Source organism: Lissotriton helveticus, chromosome 5_1 (assembly GCF_964261635.1).
Source record: "Lissotriton helveticus chromosome 5_1, aLisHel1.1, whole genome shotgun sequence".
Lineage (NCBI taxonomy): Eukaryota > Metazoa > Chordata > Amphibia > Caudata > Salamandridae > Lissotriton > Lissotriton helveticus.
Window position 1 is genome coordinate 1,777,011,785 of NC_136065.1, and position 27,243 is coordinate 1,777,039,027.

Sequence of the window (27,243 nt, forward strand, 5' to 3'; positions counted from 1 at the left end):
GATGCAGGTGTATGTTCTGTGGTAGTGGGAGAAGAAAGAGTAGTCGTGAGCAGTAGGGTTAGCGTCTCTCCGTATGTCTACCTATCCCATGAGCTGGAGTTGTGATTTGAGTTCCTTGTCAAAAACTCCTCCCGCTGCCCTGTGTGCATGAGTCGAGCCCAGCCCCTGCTCCCGGACAAGATTGAAGTCTCCCAAAAGTATTATGTCCCCCTGGGCAAAGTTTTCGAAAGCCATAAGGAAGGAGAGAATAAAGTCCTGCTCTCCTGTGTTTGGCGCATAATGCACATTGTCGGCCCCTTAGCTCTCCAGATCCATAACGTACCTCCCTGCCTTGTCAGCCTTAGAGTCCTGTGTTTGAAATGCGACTCCCATGTGAAAAATTATATATATATATATATATATATATATATATATATATATATATATCCCCAGCAATCTTGGCACTGAGTGGTTCTGGCTGGGATACTAAAATCATGGCTTATGCAGATGATCTGGCTGTAGTAACCCCGGAGCCCGAGAGTGCCACTTTGGCCCTGGAACTGGAGGCTCAAGAGTTTGGGAAAGTGTTGGGGTATGCACTTAATAAAAACAAAACCTAGATTATTTTAAACAAAGAAATCAACTGGGTGGATAGGCAGGTTGTCCAGAAAGCGAAATACCTGGGGGTGACTGTGGATGCAAACACTGATGTGATCATGGCGGAAAATCTAATCCCATTGGCAGCAGATACTAAGAGAATGCTCAATCGGATTAACAACATGCATTTGACCATAGTGTAATGCAATGGAATCGAGATGACCTACTTCCCTAAGCTACTTTATTTCTTCTGGGCTATCCCTCTAGAGTTCAATAAAAGTATGCTACAGAAATTTGAACAACTTTTTACACAATTTATTTGGGCACATTCTCAGCCTAGACGGGCGTTCAAGCAACTTTCTCTTCCCGGGGAGAGGGGTGGATGGGCACTCTCTAATATAACACAATATTTTTGGGCTTCGGTCCTACAGTACAGCATGGAATTGTTATCTGAACATTCCTTTACTCCAACCATCGGGCTCCCGTCTCCCTTCCAACTACTACTTGGGGAGGAGGCTCGTGGATGCCTTTGGTGACAAACGTCCTTTGGGTACTACAAACGGGTCAGATTCAAAACTCTGATGGTTGTCTTTAAAGTCTTTTCTAACGTATGTAGGATTTATGGGCTGGTCAGATTGAACTATTACTCCCCTATCAAAATGAACTCCAATTTGCCTGCTATTTTTGCAAGATCTTTTCTCCAACACTGGAATAAAGCTGGAATATTAAAATTGGGAGATTTAATCATCATCAAAGGAATCAAGCCATTTACTGACCTTAAAATTCAATACAGCCTGCGGTACCAAGATGCTTTTAAGTATATCGCCATAAGTGATTTTTTGTCTCAAAAGGCTGGTGAAATAGCAGGGTTCGAGAAAATAGACCTTATCGACAAACTAAAGGTTCCCGTTTTACCCCGGATAGGTCTTATCTACTGTGCACTGAATAGTAAAATGCCTGACGACCTGCCCAAAATAGCAGAAACATGGCAATCGAAGTTGGAGGTTCCTCACAATACTTTTCAAAGCGCTTTGAGATCTGCCCAGAATGATTTGCTCTCAGCCAAACTGCAGGGGTACATTTTTTTAAAACGCTTTGTAACCAGGGCCACGAGACTCGCCCCGAGGCCGGGCGCCCACTGACCTTTTGTGACCCCCCCTCTTGTTTTCACAGCCCCTGCATACTCCGTTGTGGACGGGTCAGGAGAGGTACTGCCATGACGAGGAGGAAGAGTGCGAGCCCTTTAAACGGACCGAGTATCTAATGGAGGAGGTGGAGTCCGGAGAGACGATAAAGGGCGGCGTCGACGATTCCCAGGTGTGTTATTACACCGGAGGAGTGGACAGTGAGAAGCAGAGCGGAGTGGCGGGAAGCAGCGTGGAGGAGTGGAGCAGCGGAGGAGGGCGAAGCGAAGAGGAGGAGAGGACGAGCGGAGGGTGGTGGAGCGGAGAGGGACGACAGTCGGAAGAGGAGGGATCGACGAGACGGAATCCAGGAGCCGAGCCGAAGGTCCAAGGAACAGCTGAGTCTACGGAGGCATCAGGAGGAAGAGGAGAGACCGGGTCGGGAGGACGCGAGACGCCAGGAGGCCAACACCACGATTCGCCCAGCCGTACACCAGGAGGGGTACGGCTAGCAGAGGTGCGTAATCGATTCCTGGGGTGGTGGAGAGGGAGGGGCAGACGTTTGACTTAGCGTAACATATCCCTGAAAGTCTGTGTAACCTGCACCGTTTAACCCACAAGCCCCTATTTTGTTTAAGTTAACACGGCCGAGTGTGATTGTCACTGGGTGCGAAACCCCCCCCCCCCCTGGTATTTGGGTTGTTCCACTCCTCACCCCCATTACTGATACATACCTCTCTTCTGTTCCCTTTTGGGTGTCGGCGAGCGAGGACATGAGTATCTAGAAAAACTTGTACCGATTCTCTGTTTGAGAAAATAAAACCAGGCTTAACCAAGACACGGCTCCTGCCTCTCCTTAGTCCCGCGGTCACACGCTTTTTTCTGTATATCACACTGTTGGACCTGGGATCTCCAGATCGCATAGGGTAGCCTGGCCCAGTGTAAGACAGTCAAACCTAAAGGCCAAAGTGTTGAGCTTGCGTCACACCCTCACAGTAACCTAGCATCCATCCATTCAAAAATAACGCTACACCAGTTGTAGAAAAATACGGTTCACTTTTATAAAAGAATTCTGTATACTCTCGCTTATTTCATCTGAAAGTCTTGTCACTAATTCACATCAAATACTCCACCAGCAGGTTTGTTACATCAATAAAAAGAGAACATTACATTACATTGCATTTGTTGGTACAAGATTTCCCCTTCTCACACTTTTAAATGACAGGAGTCTGGTTGACATATTCCGCAGATTTAAAGAAACATTACATAAATTCCACGACCCCAGAAAAAGGTCTCGGATCCAGTTAACTCTCTCTACAGGTGGACACAGTTGTACATTACCCCTTTAAGGTCTCAAGAACCGTATTATCCGGTTGGTGCAGGTTCTTCTTACAATTCCAGTCACAGGACCCTTGTGTCACAGGGTAAGCAGCAAGGGATTTAAATGGAGACAGACAAGCTTTTATTTCACTGTATTAAATAACCCGACTTGCTCTAGTCTCTCAGAAGACACTTGGGATTCCTTTGCCCTCTCCTCATGGGCCCACAGACTTCTGTATCAAATCCGCTCCCGCCCCACACTTTATCACACAGTTTTGCCTCTGGGGTACTGCTCCCGGCAGTTCAATCTTACCAAATGCGGGAATCACTGCACCAAAGGAGAAGGACCTATGGGGGTCTTGGACATGTCTCAGTACATTGCCTGGGGGATATCCTGGAGTCTAATTTCAGATGGGCAGACAGAACGGATGTCCCGTTGTAGACTCAGTCTCACTCTCCTCCTCCCTCCAACCAAGAGCCCCCTTCCCTCGCTTACTTAATCTTTTGAAGTTGACCGGGACTCGGTTCGCTCCAGTCACATTACCGGACTCTTTCCTCAAGTGGCGCCTCCCTCGCGAGTCAGACCAAGGCAACCCAGCCGGTCGTGAAGGGAAACTCTTCTCTCCCTCCGATCTCAATGACGAGCCAACCTCGTCGTCTCGCTGAGGAACGGCGGCTCTGGGCAGGCGCAGGGGAGCAGAGTCGCTAGGCGGGGATCTCCTCCTTCTCCCCAGAGTGCTCAGTGGTCCGTCTCTAAGCCTGCGCAATCGCGGGTTCCTCCTGACTGAATCTCCGCCCCCTCTTGGAGACAGCGATCTCCTCACCGGTCCGGCACAACGCCACGCCACCACAGCAGCCCTCACCCTCACAAATAGAGCGGGCTGGCAAACGAGTGGAACACACCTCAGGGGCCCTCGGTTCTCCCTACAAAGGCCACCAACAGCGGAGGGAGACTCCTCTAACCGCGCCACTGACAGAAGGCAGGGGAAGTCCCGGTGAGCCCGGCACAGGTGGCACGAAGTATAAGGAGAGGTAAGAAATAACTAGTTCTCTCCGTCCTAACACCAACCTTCTAGTGACTCTTAGAGTTCGATTTAGTCTTTAACCCCTTCCACACTCATGACGAGCTGGGTTTTTGTTGATTCCAGCACACAGCGGGAAAAGGCATAGCATCGATGTGGTTAATACTGGAAAGGACGGGTGGGGGGGGGGCGAACTCCACACCCCTACACTCCTTGTTAAGTCTCTCAACTCAACCCAGATTAGGGATCAACCCTTCCTTTAACCTGAGTAGACTTCCTGTCCAGGTTCAACAGAAACGCAGTCCAACTAGGTCAGGTCTGCAGGGAAAGGAGGTGGTGATACCAAGAGGAGGCAACCCTTAAAAAGCAGTCCACCCTCTGAACGACCTACCCCCATTTAGCGCCACAGCCTGTACTCTAGCTAACCCTCTCTGAATGACAAAATGGCCACCCTACGGTTGGCCTTTTATACCCCTAGCCTCAAGTGTCCAGAACAGGCCAGAAGGTTCTAGATTCTCTATGTTAACCTATGGGTCCCTTTCCTGAAGTAACCGTTGTGGCAGTTACTGGCCACCATTTTGGGTAACTAAGCTTTCCCTCAGAAAAGAAGGGATTTCAATACCTTAGAGGAATCCTGGGGTCAAGGAGTACCCAACCCCCAGGTCAACACCTAAAAATTCCAGTGGACATTAAAAAATGAAAGGATTGAGGGCAAAAAGGGGACAAAAATAAATAAATAACAGGAGGGACCACCCAAAGGGCAGACAGGTCTAACACACGTCCCCCCCAGCTGAAAGTGGGGAGAGCTACCCAACCCCTTGGGAGTCCTCATCACTAAGGCGGAAATACCTAGAGAGACAGTCTGCATTGGCGTGGTCCACTCCAGGCCGATGTTCCACCCGGAAGTCCATTCCCTGTAGGGAGATGGACCATCTCAACAACTTGGGATTTTCTCCCTTCATTTGCATCAGCCAACGAAGGGGTCGGTGGTCGGTCTGAACCAGGAAGTGCGAGCCAAACAGGTATGGCCGCAACTTCTTCAAAGCCCATACCACTGCAAAGGCTTCCCGCTCAATTGCACTCCACTTCTGTTCCCGGGGAAGCAGTCTCCTAGACAGAAAGACAACAAGCTGATCCAGACCCTCTTCGTTGAGTTGCGATAACACTGCCCCAATGCCATGCTCTGATGCATCTGTCTGGACAATGAACTCCTTGGAGAAATCTGGGGCCCTCAGGACCGGTGCTGCACACATTGCTTGTTTCAACTTTACAAAGGCTTGCTGACAAGCCTCCGTCCAGACTACCCGTCGAGGTCGTTTCTTGGATGTGAGCTCCGTGAGGGGCGCTACAATAGTGCCATACCCCTTCACAAAGCGACGGTAGTAACCTGTGAGGCCCAGGAAAGCTCGGACCTCAGTTTGGGTCTTGGGGGGCTCCCAGGCCATGATTGCCTCAATCTTTGCCTGGAGGGGCTGCACTGTTCCCCTACCCACCAAGTGGCCTAGGTACACAACCGACCCCTGCCCGATTCGACATTTACTGGCCTTGATTGTCAAGCCAGCCTGTTTCAGGGCCTGGAGAACAGCTTGCAAGTGACACAAATGGTCCTCCCAACTGCTGCTGAAGACGGCAATGTCATCCAGGTAGGCAGCAGAGAAAGTCTCCATTCCAGAGAGGACCTGGTTCACCAGCCGCTGAAAAGTGGCAGGGGCGTTCCTGAGCCCAAAGGGCATCACACAGAACTGGTAGTGTCCCTCAGGCGTGGAGAAGGCTGACCTTTCCTTTGCTCCATCTGTAAGTGAGATCTGCCAGTACCCTGAAGTAAGGTCAAAGGTACTCAGGTATTGGGCAGCTCCCAGCCGGTCAATAAGTTCATCCGCCCTTGGGATCGGATGTGCATCAGTCTTGGTCACTGAGTTTAGTCCCCGGTAATCCACACAGAACCTCAGCTCTGGAGTGGTGCCCGGTGGGGCAGCTTTTTGTACCAAAACCACCGGACTGGACCAGGGGCTACTAGAAGGTTCAATGACTCCTAGCTCCAGCATAATGCAACTTAACCGTGGATGCTGGCCTTCACCTTGTCTGACAGCCGGTAGGTCTTAGACTTCACTGGTGGGCTGTCTCCTGTGTCCACATCATGGGTACACAGGTGGGTCCTTCCCGGGACAAGGGAGAACAACGAGGAGTACTGCTCCAAGACCTGGCGGCAGTCCTCTCGCTGCTCAGGAGTTAGGGATGGGGAGAGAATCACTCCCTCCACCGACCCATCCTTTTCTTGAGACGAAAAGAGATCAGGGAGAGGCTCGCTTTCCGCTTCCTCTGCCCTATCAGTCACCATTATCAAGATGACCTCGGGCCTCTCATGGTGGGGTTTGAGGCGATTGGCATGCAGCACCCGTAGGGGCTGTCGAGGGGTCTTAAGATCCACCAGGTAGGTGGCCTTACCCTTCTTCTCCAACACCTCAAAGGGGCCTGTCCAGCGATCCTGGAGGACACTTAGCTCCCCAGGTTCCATCACCCACACTTTCTGGCCAGGCTCCAACTCCACAGGGTGAGCGTTGTGGTCATACCACTCCTTCATCACTGCTTGACTGGCTTCCAAGTTGTCTGAAGCTTGCTTCCACAACTTAGTCATTTGGCTCCGGAAGGCCAGCATATAGCTCACCACGTCCTGGGGAAGCTTCCTGGGAGACTTTTCCCATCCGTCTTTCACCAGGCTGAGAGGTCCACGCACAGGGTGCCCATACAGAAGATCGAAGGGGCTGAAGCCCACTCCTTTCTGTGGCACTTCCCTGTAGGAGAACAGCAAACAGGGTAGGAGGACGTCCCATTTCCTCCGCAGGATCTCAGGCAGACTTCTTATGCCTTTCAAGGTCTTGTTTGAACCTTTCCACCAGACCATTGGTCTGGCGGTGATAAGGAGTGGTAAACCGGTAGGTAACTCCACACTCCTTCCACATAGCCCGCATGTACGCTGACATGAAGTTGGTCCCCCTGTCGGACACAACCTCCTTGGGGAAACCCACTCGGGTAAAGATCCCCATCAGGGCCCTAGCCACTACAGGTGCAGTAACAGTCCTCAGAGGAATTGCCTCCGGGTACCGTGTGGCGTGATCCACCAGAACCAGGATAAACCTGTGACCAGCTGTTGTTAATGGATCCAATGGCCCCACAATGTCGATACCCACCCTTTCAAAGGGGGTGCTAATGACTGGGAGTGGTTCCAGGGGAGCTTTCAGCTTCACCCCTGTCTTCCCACTGGCTTGACAGGATACACATGTCCGACAGTATGTGTCGGATGCCACTTTCATCTGAGGCCAGTAAAAGTGGGGGACAAGCCGGGCAAAGGTCTTGTCCTGTCCTAAGTGTCCTGCCAATGGAATTTCATGAGCCAGTTCTAAAAGAAAGGCTCGGTACCGTTGAGGGACTACCAAGGCCCGTGAGGAACCGGGCAAAGGTACCTTAGGTTCACTGTAGAGGAGTCCGTCCTCCCAGTAAATATGGTAGTTCCCAGCAACGTTCCCTGCTGCCTGGGCTTCGGCCTGTCGCCTCAGTCCCTCAAGGGTAGGGCACTCCTTCTGGCCCTTACAAAACTCCTCTCTGGTAGGCCCTCCTTCCACATGCCACTCAGCAGGGATAGGTAAGTCCTCCAGGGAGACTACTTCCCCCCCCACGGACTCCTGGTCCACCACCGCAGGTGGCCGATCTGTCTCATGGGGTGGGGAAGCCGAAGCAGGCTTCTCCTGTACCCGGTTCTTTCCCTTTTTGGCAGCGGACTGGGCCATTGTTCCAGGCTCCAGCCCAGATGAACTCCCCCTCCGGGTAGTCGCAGACCTTGTGCTAGCACAGGCCCAATCAGGTGTACCCAGCATCTCAGAATGAGTCCGGTATTCCACCTCCTTCCAAGCATTGTGCTCCATGTCATTTCCCAACAGACAATCGACTGGTACGGCAGGGCTTACGGCAACTCGAAGTGAACCTGCAACCCCTTCCCACTCAAATGGAACCTCGGCCACAGGGTAGTGGCCCAATCTGCCGTCAGCCATCGCGGCGGGGTGGAGTACATGTTGAATCACCTGCTCTGGAGACACCAGTTGACTCCTTACCATAGTCATACTGGCTCCTGTGTCTCTCAGAGCCTCCCCTCTTTGGCCATTGATGGTGACCCACTGCCCATACTTTACAGTATTTGAGGGCACCTGGATCTTAGGAACCATCTCCCGATCTCCCAGGGACACTAAGGTGACACCCGCCCACTCACCCCCCTTATCTAAGGGCAACTCCTCCCCGAGCACTACACTAGCTACTCCCGGGGCTTTTCCTCCGGTGGGAGGGGGTGGTGTTTTTGGGTATTTGACATCTCCCTTATAATGTCCAACACCACCACACTCAAAGCAGTGGACAACCCTTGGCTGCTGACTTTGGCCAGGATGAGGGTTTCTGGGTGGGTTAGCCTTAGGGGTGAATCCTGTTCCCTTTCCCTGGAAACTGTTTTGAGGGCCTTTTGAGAACTCCCTCTTTTTATCTCCCCCCTCTTTCTTCTGGGGGCGCCCTGTCCGGTCCTTTGGGAATCCCCTCCAGTCCCCTTTGAGGACACCCGGGTACTTGCCCAGATGTCCGCCTCCTCAGCAAGCTTCCGGGGGTTGGTCAGCTTGCTGTCCACCAGGTGTTGACGCAGCTCGGGAAAACATTTCTCGAGTAGGTGCTCCTTGAGAATAAGGTCGTACAACCCCTTATAGTCCCTCACCTCGCTGCCTTGTACCGACCCTCTAATGCCTTCTTTGCGTAGTCCAAGAAATCCACCCATTTCTGTGTGCCTAATTTGGGACTACCCCTGAACTTCTGCCGATACTTCTCTGGGGTCAGTCCAAACTTTCTTATTAGCGCCACTTTCATGGTTGGGTAGTGGGTCTGCTCTCCCTGCTCTAGGGCCAAGAGTGTATCCCTCCCTGTAGGAGGCATGTACTTATACAAGCCACCCCCCCAGTGTTTCTCCAGTATCCCATGGGCTCTTAAGGAGACCTCATAGGCAGCCAGCCACTTGGCGATTTCATCCCCTGTACTGTAGCTGGCAACTACGTCCTTAGGTAGATAAGGTCTGGGTTCCCTGGTCACATCCTTAGATTTTCTGCCACCGTTTGGAGAATTGGAAGCCCCTACTTGCAGGGCCTTGAGATCTAACTCTCTGAGTTTCAACTCGTGAGCCATCCTCTGCTCCTCTTTCTCCTTTTCCAACCTGGCTAACTCCCATTTTAGTTGTCTTTTTTCCCTCCTGTCCGCTAGTTCGGCTTCAGTCAAGCTTCTCGCTGAGACACTGCTGCCCTCCCTTGAAGATGTCCTAGGACCCGGTAGTAGGTTCCCCACTTCAGGTTGGAACAATCCATCGACCCCGATGACAGTGTCCCTGTCTGTTTCCTCTTCCTCCTCTTTCCCCTCTGGGTGCACTGCCACCCACGCCCTCAAGCTGGTCTGAAGTTCCCCCTTCTTAGCACCACGCTTAAAGAACACTCCCATATTCTGACAAAATTCTCGGAGTTGAGCCACAGTATAGGTTTCTAACTCCTCCAATGCGAATTCCATTTTTGCCAAGGGAGTTTCGGGACAGCCACTTGGAAGGAATTATTTCAGAGGGTAACTAGAAGCTTCCTCCACCCACCACCAGGAGTAAATTTGGAAAACAAAAATATAATTAGGGAGTCTGCTAGGAGAAAACTCCAGGTGTAGGCCTGTGGAGTACACTATGTTACTATAGAGTGGATGCAAGCACAGTTCTCATCCCACCGCTGGACACCAATTATGTTGGACCTGGGATCTCCAGATCGCATAGGGTAGTCAAGCCCAGTGTAAGACAGTCAAACCTAAAGGCCAAAGTGTTGAGCTTGCGTCACACACTCACAGTAACCTAGCATCCATCCATTCAAAAATAACGCTACACCAGTTGTAGAAAAATACGGTTCACTTTTATAAAAGAATTCTGTATACTCTCGCTTATTTCATCTGAAAGTCTTGTCAATAATTCACATCAAATACTCCCCCATCAGGTTTGTTACAACAATAAAAAGAGAACATTACATTACATTGCATTTGTTGGTAATAGATTTCCCCTTCTCATACTTTTAAATGACAGGAGTCTGGTTGACATATTCCGCAGATTTAAAGAAACATTACATAAATTCCACGACCCCAGAAAAAGGTCTCGGATCCAGTTAACTCCCTCTACAGGTGGACACAGTTGTACATTACCCCTTTAAGGTCTCAAGAACCATATTATCCAGTTGGTGCAGGTTCTTAGTACAATTCCAGTCACAGGACCCTTGTGTCACAGGTTAAGCAGCTAGGGATTTAAATGGAGACAGACAAGCTTTTATTTCACTGTATTAAATAACCCGACTAGCTCTAGTCTCTCAAAAGACACCTGTGATTCCTTTGCCCTCTCCTCATGGGCCCACAGACTTCTGTATCAAATCCGCTACCGCCCCACACTTTATCACACAGTTTTGCCTCTGGGGTACTGCTCCTGGCAGTTCAATTTTACCAAATCCGGGAATCACTGCACCAAAGGAGAAGGACCTATGGGGGTCTTGGACATGTCTCAGTACATTGCCTGGGGGATATCCTGGAGTCTAATTTCAGATGGGCAGACAGAACGGATGTCCCGTTGTAGACTCAGTCTCACTCTCCTCCTCCCTCCAACCAAGAGCCCCCTTCCCTCGCTTACTTAATCTTTTGAAGTTGACCGGGACTCGGTTCGCTCCAGTCACATTACCGGACTCTTTCCTCAAGTGGCGCCTCCCTCGCGAGTCAGACCAAGGCAACCCAGCCGGTCGTGAAGGGAGGTCACGCCGGCTTAGGGCTTCAAAACTCTTCTCTCCCTCCGATCTCACTGACGAGCCAACCTCGTCGTCTCGCTGAGGAACGGCGGCTCTGGGCAGGCGCAGGGGAGCAGCGTCGCTAGGCGGGGATCTCCTCCTTCTCCCCAGAGTGCTCAGTGGTCCATCTCTGAGCCTGCGCGATCGCGGGTTCCTCCTGACTGAATCTCCGCCCCCTCTTGGAGACAGCCATCTCCTCACCGGTCCGGCGCAACGCCGCGCCACCACAGCAGCCCTCACCCTCACAAATAGAGCGGGCTGGCTAACAAGTGGAACACACCTCAGGGGCCCTCGGTTCTCCCTACCAAGGCCACCAACAGCGGAGGGAGACTCCTCTAACCGCGCCACTGAAGGAAGGCTGGTGAAGTCCCGGTGAGCCCAGCACAGGTGGCAGGTTGGCACGAAGTATAAGGAGAGGTAAGAAATAACTAGTTCTCTCCGTCCTAACACCAACCTTCTAGTGACTCAGAGTTCGATTTAGTCTTTAATACTGGACAGGGGGGGGGCCGAATTCCACACCCCTACACTCCTTGTTAAGTCTCTCAACTCAACCCAGATTAGGGATCAACCCTTCCTTTAACCTGAGTAGACTTCCTGTCCAGGTTCAACAGAAACGCAGTCCAACTAGGTCAGGTCTGCAGGAAAAGGAGGTGGTGATACCAAGAGGAGGCAACCCTTAAAAAGCAGTCCACCCTCTGAACGACCTACCCCCGTTTAGCGCCACAGCCTGTACTCTAGCTAACCCTCTCTGAATGACAAAATTGCCACCCTACAGTTGGCCTTTTATACCCCTAGCCTCAAGTGTCCAGAACAGGCCAGAAGGTTCTAGATTCCCTATGTTAACCTATGGGTCCCTTTCCTGAAGTAACCGTTGTGGCAGTTACTGGCCACCATTTTGGGTAACTAAGCTTTCCCTCAGAAAAGAAGATATTTCAATACCTAAGAGGAATCCTGGGGTCAAGGAGTACCCACCCCCCAGGTCAACACCTAAAAATTCCAGTGGACATTAAAAAAAATTAAAGGATTGAGGGCAAAAAAGGGGACACAAATAAATAAATAACAGGAGGGACCACCCAAAGGGCAGACAGGTCTAACACACACCTAGCAGAGTTGCCAAATGGGGAACAGGCAAGGGGACGTTGTGTACTAGATGTTCAGAGTTTACTGAAGACTCAGTACACATGTTCGCCACCTGACTGAAACTCACTCCACTCCTTGCCAAATTACAGGATTTTTTAATGATAGTTCTCTCTCAGGACATCGAGTTAACCCCCACGACTATTCTGCCAGGGACCCAAGACAAGGTTAGCAGAAATAGCGCTGGGGCACTTATCTTTGTAGCCATGACAGTTTTTCGAATCTGTATAGCCTCTTTATGGATAGATGTAAATCCTCCATTGTTCTCTCAGTGGTTGGCCCGAGTAGTCACGACTTCTCATCTCGAGAAGGCTATCTATGCTAAAAAAGGCGTCAGGGGTAAAAGGAAGGGCCTAGTCATTTGGGAACCTTTAATCGTATGGCTTAATCAGACCAGGAAATAGGGTCAAGAAAGCCAGCTCCCTTTCCTCCTTTTTTTTAGATCTTCTAAATACACAACAATACCAACTTATAGGCTCTTCTTCACTGATTAAGTTTAGCTCATTTTGACTGCTAAGAAATTCTTTATTTCTATGTGATTTTCGTATTTTGTAAATCTCTTAAATCATGAAAGATACCAGAGAAATGATTTAATCGGTTTGTTCCATTTAGCGTTTCACTTTTTGTTCTCTCTATTGATTTACGAACGGGGTGGTGGGGCGGGTCTGGGGTGGTATGACATTGTTTCATTTCTTGATTTTTTTTCCTCTGTTGTGTAAAACTTAAAAATTAAATAAAATTAAAAAAAAGGAAATACCATGTATACCAGATTTCCAATTTTCAGAAATAAATAAAAAAATACTCATTTTATCTCACCTTCCTTTCTTTGAATGGCATTGTAGGTAGTGGAATGCAGGTGTTTCCCTTTTGGAAGGGTTGTATCAGTTTGAAAGGAATCAAAACGCTAATTTAGATTTGGGACCTAGTTATTCAGTTTTATCAGTCACGTTCCCACACTGTGAAATATTATGTAAAGACAGAAAACGATATAATGCTGTTTAAATGTGCATGTTAAAGTTGCACAATTATATCTGGAAATGACCTACAACCTGCTTCCAAAAAAAGGCCTAAATGCGGTTTGGTTTAAGTGTTTTTTTCCTCTTCATTGTATTCGAGCTGAGAACGTCCTGCCTAGGATACATAACAGGAAATTCAGAGCAGCAAGAATGTTTTCCATTGTAGTCTGTTAGTTTGGTGTGCGAAGTCACGAACAACAGGAAAGAGCTATTCTTTAAATAAATGTATATAATCTGGGTGGGACAGAACGGAAAAGCAGGAAGCTTTTTCTATTGTGAACATTGTATTAAATATGGATCTATTCCAAAATTAGTATTATAATAAGCGTATGTTAGTTGAGACTGACTTGTGCTTTGCTCATAGCACATCACTCTCCCAGCTGAATTAGCCTGGCATGTGCAATAAACCTTGTTATACTCCCTTTTGTTGCAGATGTGGTGATTAAATGATTTGCATTGCTGAAAGGATTTTTCCCCCGACATCGTGGCAGAGCCAGCCAAGAGATCTCCTTTGCTCCTGCCTGCCGTTGCGGAGGTTTCCCTTCGGGCCCCTGCAGACAACTAATTTAGTCGTGCACAATTTGAGGAGGATGGCAGACGCTCATTGATACGAAAGACCCGTTAATACGAAAGATTTGGTTTTTGGACATAAGGGGTACGGGTCTGGAGGACGTCTGCAGCGGCCAGAAAAGGTAGGAAAAAAGGGCGATCGTCGAATTCTTGTATATATATATATATATATATATATATATATATATATATATATATATATATATATATATATATATATATATATATATATATAGATCCAAACACACGATCTTGAACCTCCAACAAGTGGCGAACAAAGACCAGCGAATCCAAAAGTAAGGCAAGATGTTTTATTGCACCAGTTTCAGAACGGCAAACGGCAGTATGACGCGTTTCGGGCGGATGCCCTTGATCACAATAAATTCAAATACAAATGCCTTATTCTTATATGCTGTGAGGTACACCATGTGACTGATAAACATAAAAGACACACTTTGAAAGTGAACATAATGCCATATGGAAAGAGTAATTCCCATATATCTGTAGAAAAATCATATAAAATCATATAAATACATATATAATTTAATACCACTATTCAAACACATTTGTTTCTTATTGTATACTGTTCGACCAGTAGTTTATATAACTGCATAAATGCATTATATATATAAATATAATGTAGATTTGTGATTGTTATATCATGTGTAATAGATTATAAGTTCTCTCGCATTATCAGAGGTACCAGCAGTTTTTTTTAGTGTGATCTACATTAGGACAAGAGCCTTTAAGAATAGTAAAAGCTTATTTGGTAGATTTAAAAGAAAATTGTGAGGTCATGCCTTTCTTTAAGAAATCTTCCAAGGGGAGACAGGGAGACAAAGGGACTCCTTTAGGCCATATGATTTCCACATTTCCAGGTGACTCTGACAAAATAAAAAGACAATGTCAGGAATGGGCAGAAGGCACAAAGACTTCCCTGGTTCCATGGCCACCAGATGGCTCTTTTGATAATACAGTGATAGCCCATGTAATATCATATATCTTAGGAGCATATAAAGGAGATAAGAGAACAAAAAGATTAGCATCATTGGACATGTGGAAGATATTCAGTCAGGATTCCCATGTAGAAGCCACAGCACCACCCCCGACATATTCTGAGATAATTAAAGGTCCCTTATGCCGTCAGGGTATGTATCCATCATTGTCAGTGGAAGATAAGGAATCCACTACCTCAATAGACTCAGTGGACACTGATGTTCCAGCTTTAGGCTATGAAGATGCGATATTAATTCCCTTGACTGCCATAAACGAAGTTACACCAAAGGTTGATAACTTATTAAAAATGGGGGAGGTTAATCTTGCTCAAACAATTAATAAAGACCCTTTTAAACCTGAAAAAGTATATGAGGGAACAGTGTCCTGAATAGGAGACATTTCAGTAAAATTAAGACAATACAACAAAGGGAAATAGCTGGAACAAAAGTCAAAGATATATTAGAATGGGCTAGCAAGATTCCTCAAAACTCAAGTGAGGGAAATGGATAGTATACTAGCACCCCACAGGAGAAGTTTAATTTAGGGGCACGATCAAAAATATATCAGGAAGAGGATAAGGGTTATTGTGCCATGACCACCACTGTAAAGGGAATACAGTATAGAATTAAGAGATTAAGCCTTATTGCTGATGACTGTTCAAATATATGTAATTCCATATAATTTAAACCAGATGCAAAGACAGTTGTAAGGGACATAGGATATGATCTAGAAATCAAGAATGTGACAGGAGAGGATGAGAAAGATGAGGAAGAAATAAACTCAGTGGAGAGTGAAACTAGAAGGGTTCTTGACCGGGAACGCATGGAATTGTGGCAAGAGGCTGAGAACAGAAATGCTGAAATTAATGGAAGAAGATTAGAGGAACAAAGTGCTTTTAGAGAACAATTAAGAGGAGAGCAGGTGTTTTCCAGTAGTACAACAAGGTCTGGGTGTCTATTTCGAGCAGAGGGTATGATAGAGTTAGGACAAAGTTCCCCTCCAGCTGAAGTAAGATCCCTTCATATACGAAATATGCAGGGAATGGCAAGTTTTATACAGAGAAAAGAAAGGAAAGGAAACATTGACTTGACACCCAATGAGATATTAGCGAAGGGAGAAAATAGTTGGTATAATGTTGTCCCATTTCTATCCCAGTCCATGCTTCGCACTGTAGTCTCTGCCACGATAATCTCAAGGCTGGACTACGGAAATGCCCTTTACTTGGACCTTCCAAAAATCCTGATCAGCAGACTGCAGGTGGTCCTAAATGACGCAGCACGTCTCATTTTTAAGCTTCCAAGAAGATCTCATGCTTCTCCACTGTTGCAGAGCCTCCATTGGTTGCCTATTGGGCAAAGGTCTGTTTTCAAAAGTTTATGTATAGCCCATAAGGCAATCTACGGGCAAGCACCCTTTTACATAAAGGAACGGTTGGAGGTATATAAACCGGAACGAAGACTAAGGTCCTCAGATGCACAGTTGTTGGTGTGCCCCCGGTTTAGGTTGGCCACAAAAGGTGGGAGATCCTTTTCTACTCTGATACCAAAAATATGGAACAAACTACCTGAGACCCTCCGTAAAGAAGGTAATCTCCTTCGCTTCAGAAAAATCCTAAAAACAATCTTGTTTAGGGATGCGTTGTTTAAACATTATGTTGCTCTCCTCCTTCTGATAATTATGTAGTTGTTGCCCTTCGGTCATAAGCGCCTTGAGACCTGCCGGTGAGTTGGCGCTATAAAAGCCGGAATTAACAATAACAATAACAATTTACTAATAATCTTGCAGGATGGACAGCAGGCATGGTGCCACAGATGAAAGTGTGGCCAAGAGCAGGATCCTTTGACCCTGAATTGATAAATATGGCTGATTTATGTATTTTTCAAGGTTATGGGGTTCCAGCGTGGGATTATGATTACATGCAACAAAGTCTGGATGTGTGTGGAAGATATATGCTTTAAGGTCTGACACACCTTATGAGGGACATGGTGACAGGAATACCGCTGTAATACAGATGCCACTGGTGTATAATACACAGGGAGCAAAGCCTGTCTATGTTCCATGGCAAGAGTCAAAACAAAAGAGGTGGGTAAAGAAACTTAATTACCACCACCAAAGGATTGAGTCAAGAACAGAGTGAACAGTCAGGTGGGTTTTGCAAACACGGTGAAGAAAAAGAACCCTCAGGCACCAACTGAAAGTCGGTAGCCAGTTGTCTTCATTGGGTCCTCATTGTAAGTACGTAAAATAGTACCCAACAGAGTGAAAAGTGCAAGTTAAAAGGAGTGTGGACTACTCCCCAAACTAGAGTAATTCTTTTAATAAAGGGGTAGTTCTAACTCCGTTAAAAACATAAGTGAAAAACGGACATATAAGTGGTTGAGTTAATTTGAACCAAAAAGTCCTAAACATAAAAATACAAAGGTCGACATGTTTCTGCTTTGGTGAGCCAATAGTCAGCTCAGCATTCTGCAGGACCATACATACCCTCGCCTCGTGGGCAACGCACACTAAGGCGCCAGCTCCAAAGGGGGCGGGGAAGAAAGGGGATTACAAACTTGTATGTAACCGATGCACAGGAACTTCCACGTGCAACCCCTCCAGCACGTGAGGGGTGTTGAATCTGAAAATAAATCCATCAACATAGGGAAAAATGAACAAATATATCGTTCCCCACTCGTATAGTGTTTGCAAATAAATAGCATTATCATTGCGAAAGGTGCAAAGTACACCTAATGATCAATCCGTGTCATTGGCATTTCTGCATTTAGTATGTTCCATCATGCATTGCCAAATGCAAAAAGCAGTCCCGCTATATATCGAGCATGCCGTGCCACTTGTGGTATTTAAACAATACGCCAGAGTCTGTGACGAAACCGTTGTTTTCCTACAAACGCGAAAGGAGTTTGCAAGACGCACTAGTTCATACCTGTCCCAAAAACAATGACAGATTACGGGGCCCAAGTGTGCTCACTACCTGGGGCTTGCCCCCAGTTAATGGCCATTTTCCATGCGGGGGATATAGTGTTTGCCACTTAACAACAGCGACGCAGCGACCCCCCCTCTTTTGTTTTAGGTACTCTTCTGTTGTTTTGACTCAGTTTCTCTAAGGTGTATAAGAGTGGCCTACCGACCCTTTCTCTTTAGTGGATTATATACATTTTTTTTATGTATCCATGGCATCACATGGATAAAGAAAATCTAAAAAAAGGCCTGTCTCCATTACATGAAGGAGCAGGGAAATGGATAAAAGCATTTGAAAATGCAACAGCTGGGATACATTTAGCTCTTGGGGATGTAAAGAGCCTTTTGAGCTCCATTATAGGGGATGAGGTGGATAGTATAATGAGAAGTGCAGAGATACAAGGAGTAACTATTACTAAAGGAAAACATGATGGGTCTGCTTTTGGAGTAGTGCGCTCTAGAGTGTGGACTGAATTAAGGAATAGGTACCCAGACTGACCCGATATTGGGGCATTGATGACACAAACTATGTCTCCAGGACAGTCCTGTTAAGACTACATAACAATGATGAAGAAAAAGTGGGAAGCAGATGTAGGACCTGTAGACATGGGAGGTAATTGTAGATTATTCCACAATGTTTTAAAACAGGGGCTACCAGGAGGCATACAAGATCATTTAGATCAGGTTGTGGCTTTGGATGTAAAACCCTGGGCAGAAATACAAGCACATATTATACATTTTTGTGGAAAAAGGGAAGAAAGGGAAAGGATGAATAAAGACCAAAGTGACAGAGCACAAGCTAAACTGGTGACACAAAAATACAGAAAAATGAGAAGGAAAAGACAGGAAAAGAAATGACTGTGTTATGTTATGTTATCCGGATTTATAGAGCGCACAGATGCCCCAGCGAAGGGGCGTCCTGGCGCTAGAACAGAACAAAAACCGGACAGAAGGTGGAAGGCACAACACAACAACAGAACTAAGGACCTAAGGGGAAGAGAAAGGTTTTAACAGCCTTCCTAAAAGCGAGGAGCTTATTAATGGCACGAATGTGGACAGGCAAGGAATTCCACAACTTGGCGGCAAGGACTCGGAAGGAACGACCACCAGTCCTGGATCTCTTGAAACGAGGAACAATGGCAAGGTGAAGAGCAGAAGACCTCAGAGAACGAGCAGGAACATAAGGGGAAATAAGTTGCTGCAAAATCTGAGGGGAAGAGAACTTTAAAATTTTAAATGTCAGTATGAGGGATTTTAACTTTATTCTCTGTGCCACCGGAAGCCAATGGAGATTAGAGATGGTTTTTCTAGCTGAGCAGAATCTGGGTAAGCCAACCAGGGCCCTGGCAGCAGCGTTTTGGACGCGTTGGAGACGGGAGAGCTCAGCTTGATTGACTCCAAGAAAAAGGGAGCTGGCATAATCTAATTTAGACAAGATCATGGCTTGCACAATCAGTTGTCGAGTGGGAGCGTCAAAGTATTTGAAAGTGGACCGAAGCTGACGCAAAATCCCAAAGCAGGATGCAGCAATCTTTTTAGTATGAGTGCAAAAGCTCAATTGGGAGTCGAACTAAACCCCAAGGTTTTTCACTTCAGAAACGGGGGTAGGGGTAATACCAAGCTCAGCTGGCCACCAGCTGTCGCCCCACAGATGAGTTTGTTTCCCCACAATGAGCACCTCGGTTTTCTTGGCGTTCAATTGCAGGAAATTATCATTCATCCAGTGGGCCACAGATATAAGTCCCTCACGGAACTTTGCTGCCTCGAGATCGGAAGCTCCACTAATCGCAACCGCCAGCTGCGTGTCGTCTGCGTAGGACACGATGGAAAGGTTCCCACGCAAGGCAACAGCAGCTAGCGGCTGAACATAAAGGTTAAATAGGGTGGGGCTCAAAGCCGAACCCTGTGGAACTCCCTGGGCAATCGCATGAGGTGTGGATTCGAAGGGGGGAGTAATGACCCTAAAGGAGCGATTGGATAGAAAAGATCTGAACCATTTGAGAGCCAGCTTATCCACCCCAGCCTCAGCCAGACGTTGTAGTAAAATGTCATGGGAGACAGTGTCGAAAGCGGCACTTAGGTCAAGAAGCACAAGTGCCGCCGTGTGGCCTGAATCCATCAGCATGCGAAGATGTTCCGCCATATACAGGAGAGCAGTCTCAGTACTGTGACCGGGCCTGAAACCATTCTGCGAAGGGTCTAAAATATTCGCAGAATGGAGATGTTTTGCTAGAATGTTATTAACATGAGCCTCGGTCAGTTTAGCGGCCCACGGGAGGAGAGAGATGGGGCGATAGTTTTCCGCTTTGTTGGGGTCTAGAGCAGGTTTTTTCAGGACAGGAATTACCTGCGCCTGTTTCCAGGGACCAGGTACGGAGCCCGAGGACAGGGACAAATTAATGAGCTCACAAAGCGGGGGAAGGCAAATGGAGGAAGATTCCCTGAATTGAGATGGCCGCAGAGGATCTTTCGGGGAACCAGATTTCACCCTAATCACAAGATTGTCAAACTCCTCCGTAGAAAGCTCCGGAAGATGGGATAACGAGATGGTGGTCTTGGGAGTAACTGTGTTACACTGCCGGGAGCCTGTGGGGCTGGGAAAGGCTTGATAAATACCTCAACCTGTGCAGGTTCCTGTTGCAAACAGGGAGCAAGGAAGGGGTCAAAGAGAGGGGAGACCGATGCAAGGAAGAAGAAATTTTAAATGCCATTACTGCAGTAATATTGGACATTGTATTGCTGAATGCCGCTTTAAGAAGAGTGATGAAACACAGGGAGTGATAGGAATAGGGAGCGGATGACAAAATGCGAACACATCAGGGCCAGTGCCTCAATATGGTCCTTATCTGTATGCCCCTATCCTCAACAACAAATAACTCCACTACCACAGGTTTATATGCAACAACAGCAATTTGCTAATGTACCTGTTCAAGGGGCACCAGCACCTGTTGTGCAGGCAGGAGGCCAGCATCAGGTGCAGACTACTGCACTGGTGAGCACCGGGAGTCAAGGACAGGGGGAGTGATTGTTGAGGTGGAAATCCCTTTTATCATACAGCCTGATGGGACGCACCAGGGAATCCCAATAGTACTGTGGTAGCTAGGACTAAAGACCCAGAAGAAGAACCAATGGTAAAAAATATTATAATGGGAAGGAGGTATGTTTTTTTGGTTGATACAGGGGCAACACAATCTTGCCTCTCAGAAGGAAATGTTCCATTGTCCTCTGCCACCATGGATACGCAGGGCTTCTCTGGTGAAGTACAGCGCATTCCATACACTTCACGTGCCCATAGAGGTGGCAGGAGTGCGAACGCAGGAGCGTTTCCTTTATTCTCAAAATTCACCAGCAAATTTATTAGGAAGGGATATCATGTCTAAATTAAACATGACAAAAAGATTTTCCTCTGATGGGTCCGTGACATGTGAAATACTAGGGCAAGCGAAATGTGGGATACATTTACTAAGAATACCAGAGGAAAATGTGGTTGGTAGGGCAGAGCCAGTGCATTATAAATTGCTAGTAGATGCAGTGCTTATGGTTCTGAAGACAGAGAAGATACTTTTAGAGAGATTGATGGAATTGCTAGCAAAACTAATTTTCAGGAGAAAAGCTGGTGGTGATGAACTAGGATAGGTGAATACCCTTTATCTTGAGTGCATGTAAATATCCAGTAGATGGAGCGCTCTGGTGGCATCAGATAATGATGGAGGAATTTGGAAGGTCCTGATTTTTCTTATGCCTGGTCTGAGACTACTGGATATTTCTGATTCAAAACTCTTTTCAGACGATCCCACCAGGACTGAGATAGTTTATACACACACTGCGCCCTTGTTAGTGCGTGTTTACCATGCACAGACCATGTTACCAGTTGTGCCATCCCCCTCCAATGATATTGAAGCACTTGCAGCAGTCCCACCTTGTCTCTGGACATCAGCTCCAGAAGGTATGACTGATGCTATCTGCAGAACCATTTAAGATAAAGTTGAAACCAGGTGCACTATTGCCACGTGTAAAACAGTATCCACTGTCTAAAGAAGCAAAAGAAGGTTTTAGAGGGACAATACAAAGACTGAACGATCAGGGAGTCCTGTATTCCTGTCCATCGCCTCGTAATACAGCAATTTATCCTGTAAAAAAATCAACAGGTAATACATGGAGGATGGTTCAGGATTTTCGCCCTCTTAATGCCATAGTATTAGCAGAGTACCCCATAGTGCCAGTCCCATCTGTGATATTGACTAATATTTTATTTATTTTTTTAAACTTGTTTTTTATTGTTGCATCATCAAGCATGAAAAGAGAATGAACCATCAGCTGGCGTGGCGTCAACATTCAGCCGCGGTCAGCAATTCGCGCAACTTTTCTGCGTATAAACCTAGTCAATATGGCATTTCATCCACCGAACATCACAGACCATTCAAACAATTATTCAGGCTAGGATACAGGAAATAGGAAATAAACTCCGCACAGGAGAAGGAAATGAACTGCAGACATGCGAGTCTCCGCCATGGCTGTGATATTGACTAATATACCAAGTAACACCAAATGGTTTTCTGTGGTGGATTTAAAGAATGCTTTTTTTAGCATACCTTTACATCCTGACAGTCATTATTTGACAGCCTTCAGTTTTGATAGTGAACCAATCCAGTACTATAGACTCCCACAAGGCTGTTGTGAGTCTCCATCTGTGTTTAATAGAGTATTGAGAGATGATTTGTTAAATTTCCAGTCAGACAGTACAGTGTTGCAATATGTAGATGATTTATTAATATGCAGTAAAACAGAATCTGAACGTGTTCTGGACACTGTCAATCTCCTAACGCTACTTGCTATTAAGGGATACAAAGTGGACAGGAAAAAATTACAGTTTGTGCAAAAAGAAGTGCTGTATTTGGGCCAAGTGTTGTCTGCAGATGGCAAAAAGATAGCAGGTTCTAGAATACAAACTACACGTGATCAGCCTCAGCCCAAGACAGTAAAAGACATGCAGCAGAAATTTCTAGGCCTTTATGATTTTGTACGTCAGGGGGTATTTGATTATGCTACCATCATACAACCACTATTACATGCAATGAAGCAAGCTACAACTGACAACACATGCATACAGTGGAGTAATGACAGTGTAAGTGCATTTCAGAAATTGAAAGAAGCAATTGCTTCAGCCTAAGTGCTAGCAAATCCAGACTATACAAAGAGATTTTTTCTGTTTTCTGCTGCCACAGAGGATTCCATGATATCAGTCCTTACTCAAAAATACCCAATGGGTCACAAACCCGTCGCCTATTTTAGTGGACTATTAGATCCAGTAATGAAAGAAGGTATCTTTCCTTGTGAGCAAGCCCTTGCAGCAGCAGCTTTTGCAGTAGAAAAGAGTAGTACTATTGCAGCAGGATGCCCTGTAACATTGTATGTTGAGCACTCTCTTAAAGAGCAACAGGTTATGAAGTAATACTGTCAAACCCTTCTATCTGCATTGCGCGAGTTCACTCAGTCAATCCAGCAACTTTTTTAGTGCACCCACTAGAGCCCACTGATTATGACTGTTGTGCAACACTGGAGGAGGACGATCACTTGGCACATGGGGACCCCTTGTCTGATGGCCGACAATTGTTTATTGATGGTTCCTCATGGATAGACCAGGAGACAGGTAAAAGAAATACAGGTGCAGCTGTTATTGAGGCTATTAGTACACCTACTGATTATACCTTACATACACTGCACCTCTTACCCTTGCCATCCCAAGACTCAGCCCAAGTGGCTGAATTAAAAGAATTGATAATGGCCCTACATGCGTGTCAGGGTCAGCCAGTAACAATATACACTGATTCAGCATATGTAGCTTCCACAGTTCACTCAGGGCTGAAGAGATGGGAAAGGTTAGGATTTATTAAATCTGATGGGACACCACTAGTGCACCAACATCTTTTATCTGACCTTATTGCTGCATTGCAAATACTGTGTCAAGTAGCAGTGGTTAAGTGCCAGGCACACACAAAAGGAACAGATTTTGTGTCTAAGGGAAATGAAGCTGCTGATACAGCAGCAAAGTAAGCTAGTTTATATGCAATGAAATCATGCAGTATGCACACTCTAGATGCAGATGATGAGGTCGAGATACAACACTATGAGAATATTTCTACAGAGGCATTATTAGATATTCAAAATGCAGTGCCACAACATGAAAAAGATCTCTGGAAATCAAGGGGGGGGAGTGACAGGATTTCCAGAACTTCTTTATAGATCAGCAACTTCAGATAAAGTTATAATGCCTCAGTCATTACTTATAACAGCCCTTCGACAACTTCATTTACCAACACACAATTCTAAAAGAGTATTGATGGATGAATTAAATAAAAACTGATTTATTCCTAATCTAGGACCATTAGTTGATGTATTTCTAGCTTCATGTCATGTGTGTTATCAGTACTCTAATAAGAGGTCACCAAAAGGCCTTCATCCTCCATTCCAAGTCCAATAGGTCCTTTCATAGAGTTACACATAGATTTTGTAGATATGATCCAAAAATGTAATGGATATAGGTATTTGTTAGTAGTGGTGTGTCCATTTTCGCAATGGATTGAAGCAGGACCCTGCTCCAGGTGTGATGCTGACCAGGCAGCCAAATTCCTGGTGAGAGAGGTCATACCTAGGTGGGGGGTTCCGGCGGCGATACGCAGCGATAATGGAAAACACTTTGCTAACACAATATTTCAGCAAATTACTACACTATTAGGAGTGGAACACCAGTTTACTTCAGTTTACCACCCAGAGAGTAATGGCATTGTTGAGAGGATGTATGGCTTGTTGAAAAGTAAAGTGTCAAAAATATGTGAGACACTGAAAAAGAATTGACTTTTCTGCCGTCCCTTTGCCCCTTCAAAAGATCATCATTTGACCCCTCACCAAGTCGTAACAGGTAGGCATTCTAATTTTTCTTTTAAACAAAATCAAATGATTCGTTCTGATACTAAGTCTGCATCAGAAAGTGTTTGGAAAGAAATTAATGCATACATGTCTGCCTTAACAAAAGCTGTACAGGTTTATTCTAAAGAGGTTCAGCTATAACTGGCCAACAGTACTGCACCACCCCTGCCCTTGTCTACAGCCATCAGCATCGGTTCCTGGGTCTTCGTGCGCAACTGTGTGAGAACATGGAAGGATCCCAAGTTTCTAGGCCCCTACCAAGTAACACAGAGCACGCCAACAGCAGTAAAAGTGGAGGGGGTGCGGAATTGGATGCACATAACGGACATTATTCCATTTTTGGCCTCACTCCCACAAGGAGTGGAGGATGCAATGGTCCAAGAACAAATTATACAATGAAGAAACAGCTCAATTATATTTTTCATAGTGTAATAATGAGTTCAGTGGTTATGATTATTACTCTGATAATTTGCTATTGTATTATGTGCTATGTAGATGCAAAAGATCCCACCCATAGGGAAGAAGTATTACGCTTTCGTAGAGCTGTTTTCAATGAAACAGACACACATCCTCTGCATGATTCTCTACTTGATAATTTGTGGTACAAAAGCATGCATGATATAGGTACCAATACACAAAATGATAGTTGTTATGCATGTTCTCTTATTCCCCTTGCGATAGAAACACCACCTTTAGTGTATCCTAAAGAAATGCCTGTTAATATGACAAAGTGTTTATTGCATCTTTTCTTGTGTAGGATAAAAGCACAGTTTCAGGCAACACATGTTAGTCCTATGACAGCCAGAGTTAATACAACCAGATTTGATACAACCCCTGAAAATTTGCAAATTTAGACAGATAAAACAGAGATAATGAAAGAGATATCCAGAACGAAAGGAGCAGGGCAGAACTATAGTTATGCAAATTGGGAGGAAGCTGTATTGGAACACGGTGTTCTAGGGAGATCTACTCAACCATCCACCTGTATTAATTATTCTGCCAAACCACTGCCCCCAGATTGCGCAGCCAGGCCAGTATTAAGTATTGAAGCATCAGTATTTGCCAATAATAAATGGTTTACTGGAGCTAGGTTTTCATGTAGGCCCATATCTTTACGGAATGGCACAGAAACAAAAAAAATAATTTGAGATTTGATGACATAAAAGCATCATGTCAGCAAGTATGGGCTGAAAACATACATAGATATACATGGACTGGAACTAAACGTCATTCTAAGCTGGCTGTGAAACTAATGACATTTTCTCTTTGCTTTCAGGGGACATGGGATTGTTAAAGTGGGACGGAATCTCAATTTCAGTTCAACTATTTGCAATGCCGATATGCAGGGCGGTACCTCCAGCCTTATGGATTTTTGCTGGCAGTGTGGAGCTCGAATATACACTCAATTACCCCCCGACTGGAGCTGAATTTTCTCTCTGGTGACTTTGCAAACTCCTTCTATGGTAATACCAGCAAAAGAAATAAACAAAATATATTTGCAGTCCATGAGTAAAGCATCAACTTTGCTGCATCATCACAGAAGAAAAAGGATGGCTGAGTACTTTGGAACTTCAGTGTGGCAGGATGTGCCCAAAGAGTATAGGTTGTTTAATGACACCCAAACATTTTTTGGAAGTCTGATACCTATGTTTCAAGCAAAAGCAACTGCTCGCTGGGTTCAGAACACCCACTGGGAGCTAATGAGAACCATAAATGCTACTGAAGATGGCTTTAATACAATTAAAGAACAGCTGCATTCAATCAGACTGATGTTGATGGAAAAAAGATATGTTTTAGACTTAATGACAGCAATCGAAGGAGGAGTATGTAAAAAACGTAATTCAGTATGCTGCACGTTAATACCGGCGAATGATGAAGATAAAGGAAATCTAACTCAGGCCATTTTGACCTTCCATAATTTGCATATACAGATGAAGAAAGAGAGGGTGCTCTAGATGAGTGGTTCACTGGCTGGTTTGATTGGGTGCCGTCCTGGATGTCGGGGTTGTCTAAGGCCTTGTTGCCTATAATAGTTCTGCTGCGATGGATGTGCCTAGTATTTCAGGTTATCTCAGCATGTTGCAAGAGAGTTATAGCTAAAGTGGGTTGTATGTTCCCTATAAGGAGTAATAAAGAGATGCAAAATATAGAATTGGAAGAAATGCACAGGGGTAGTGAGGAAGTAGTCGAAGAATCGACTAGAGAGGGGAATAAAAGGAATCAAAACCCTAATTTAGATTTAGTACCTAATTATTCAGTTTTATCTGTCATGTGCCCACACACTGTGAAATATTATGTAAAGACAGAAAAACGGTATAATGCTGTTTAAACGTGCATGTTAAAGTTGCACAATTGTATCTGTGTTGACATTTTGTATTAAAAAGTTTTAGATGAAAATGCAAAAACACTTACATATGCAAGTAAAGAATAAAATAAGATATTGATAAATGAAACATAATACAAATGAGAAAATGTTATAGTTATACAGAAGATATAATAAATGTGAGGAAGCAAGAATAGCAAATATTCCATAATCTATAAAGCAAAGATAATAGAAAGGAAGAAAGAGAAAGAATGAAAAAGAAAAAGAAAAGAAAAGAAAGAAGGACCCCAGAGTAACAAGAGTAAGGAGAGAAGGAGACGGAACCAAGATATATGAGAAGAGTGGAAGAGCAGAAAAAACAGGAGGAGTGAACCATACGTAAAATAAAATTAAGGAGGGATA

At 45.6% G+C, this 27,243-nt stretch overlaps 1 protein-coding gene and 1 pseudogene across 7 annotated transcripts in view; one reads left to right on the top strand and one right to left on the bottom strand.

The window, feature by feature from the left end:
• The window catches only part of MAP3K3 (mitogen-activated protein kinase kinase kinase 3), a 2,022,699-nt gene that overhangs the window by 1,007,132 nt on the left and 988,324 nt on the right, over positions 1-27,243 (bottom strand). The window lies entirely within an intron of this gene.
• On the top strand, positions 474-26,847 carry LOC144756512 (uncharacterized; annotated as a pseudogene).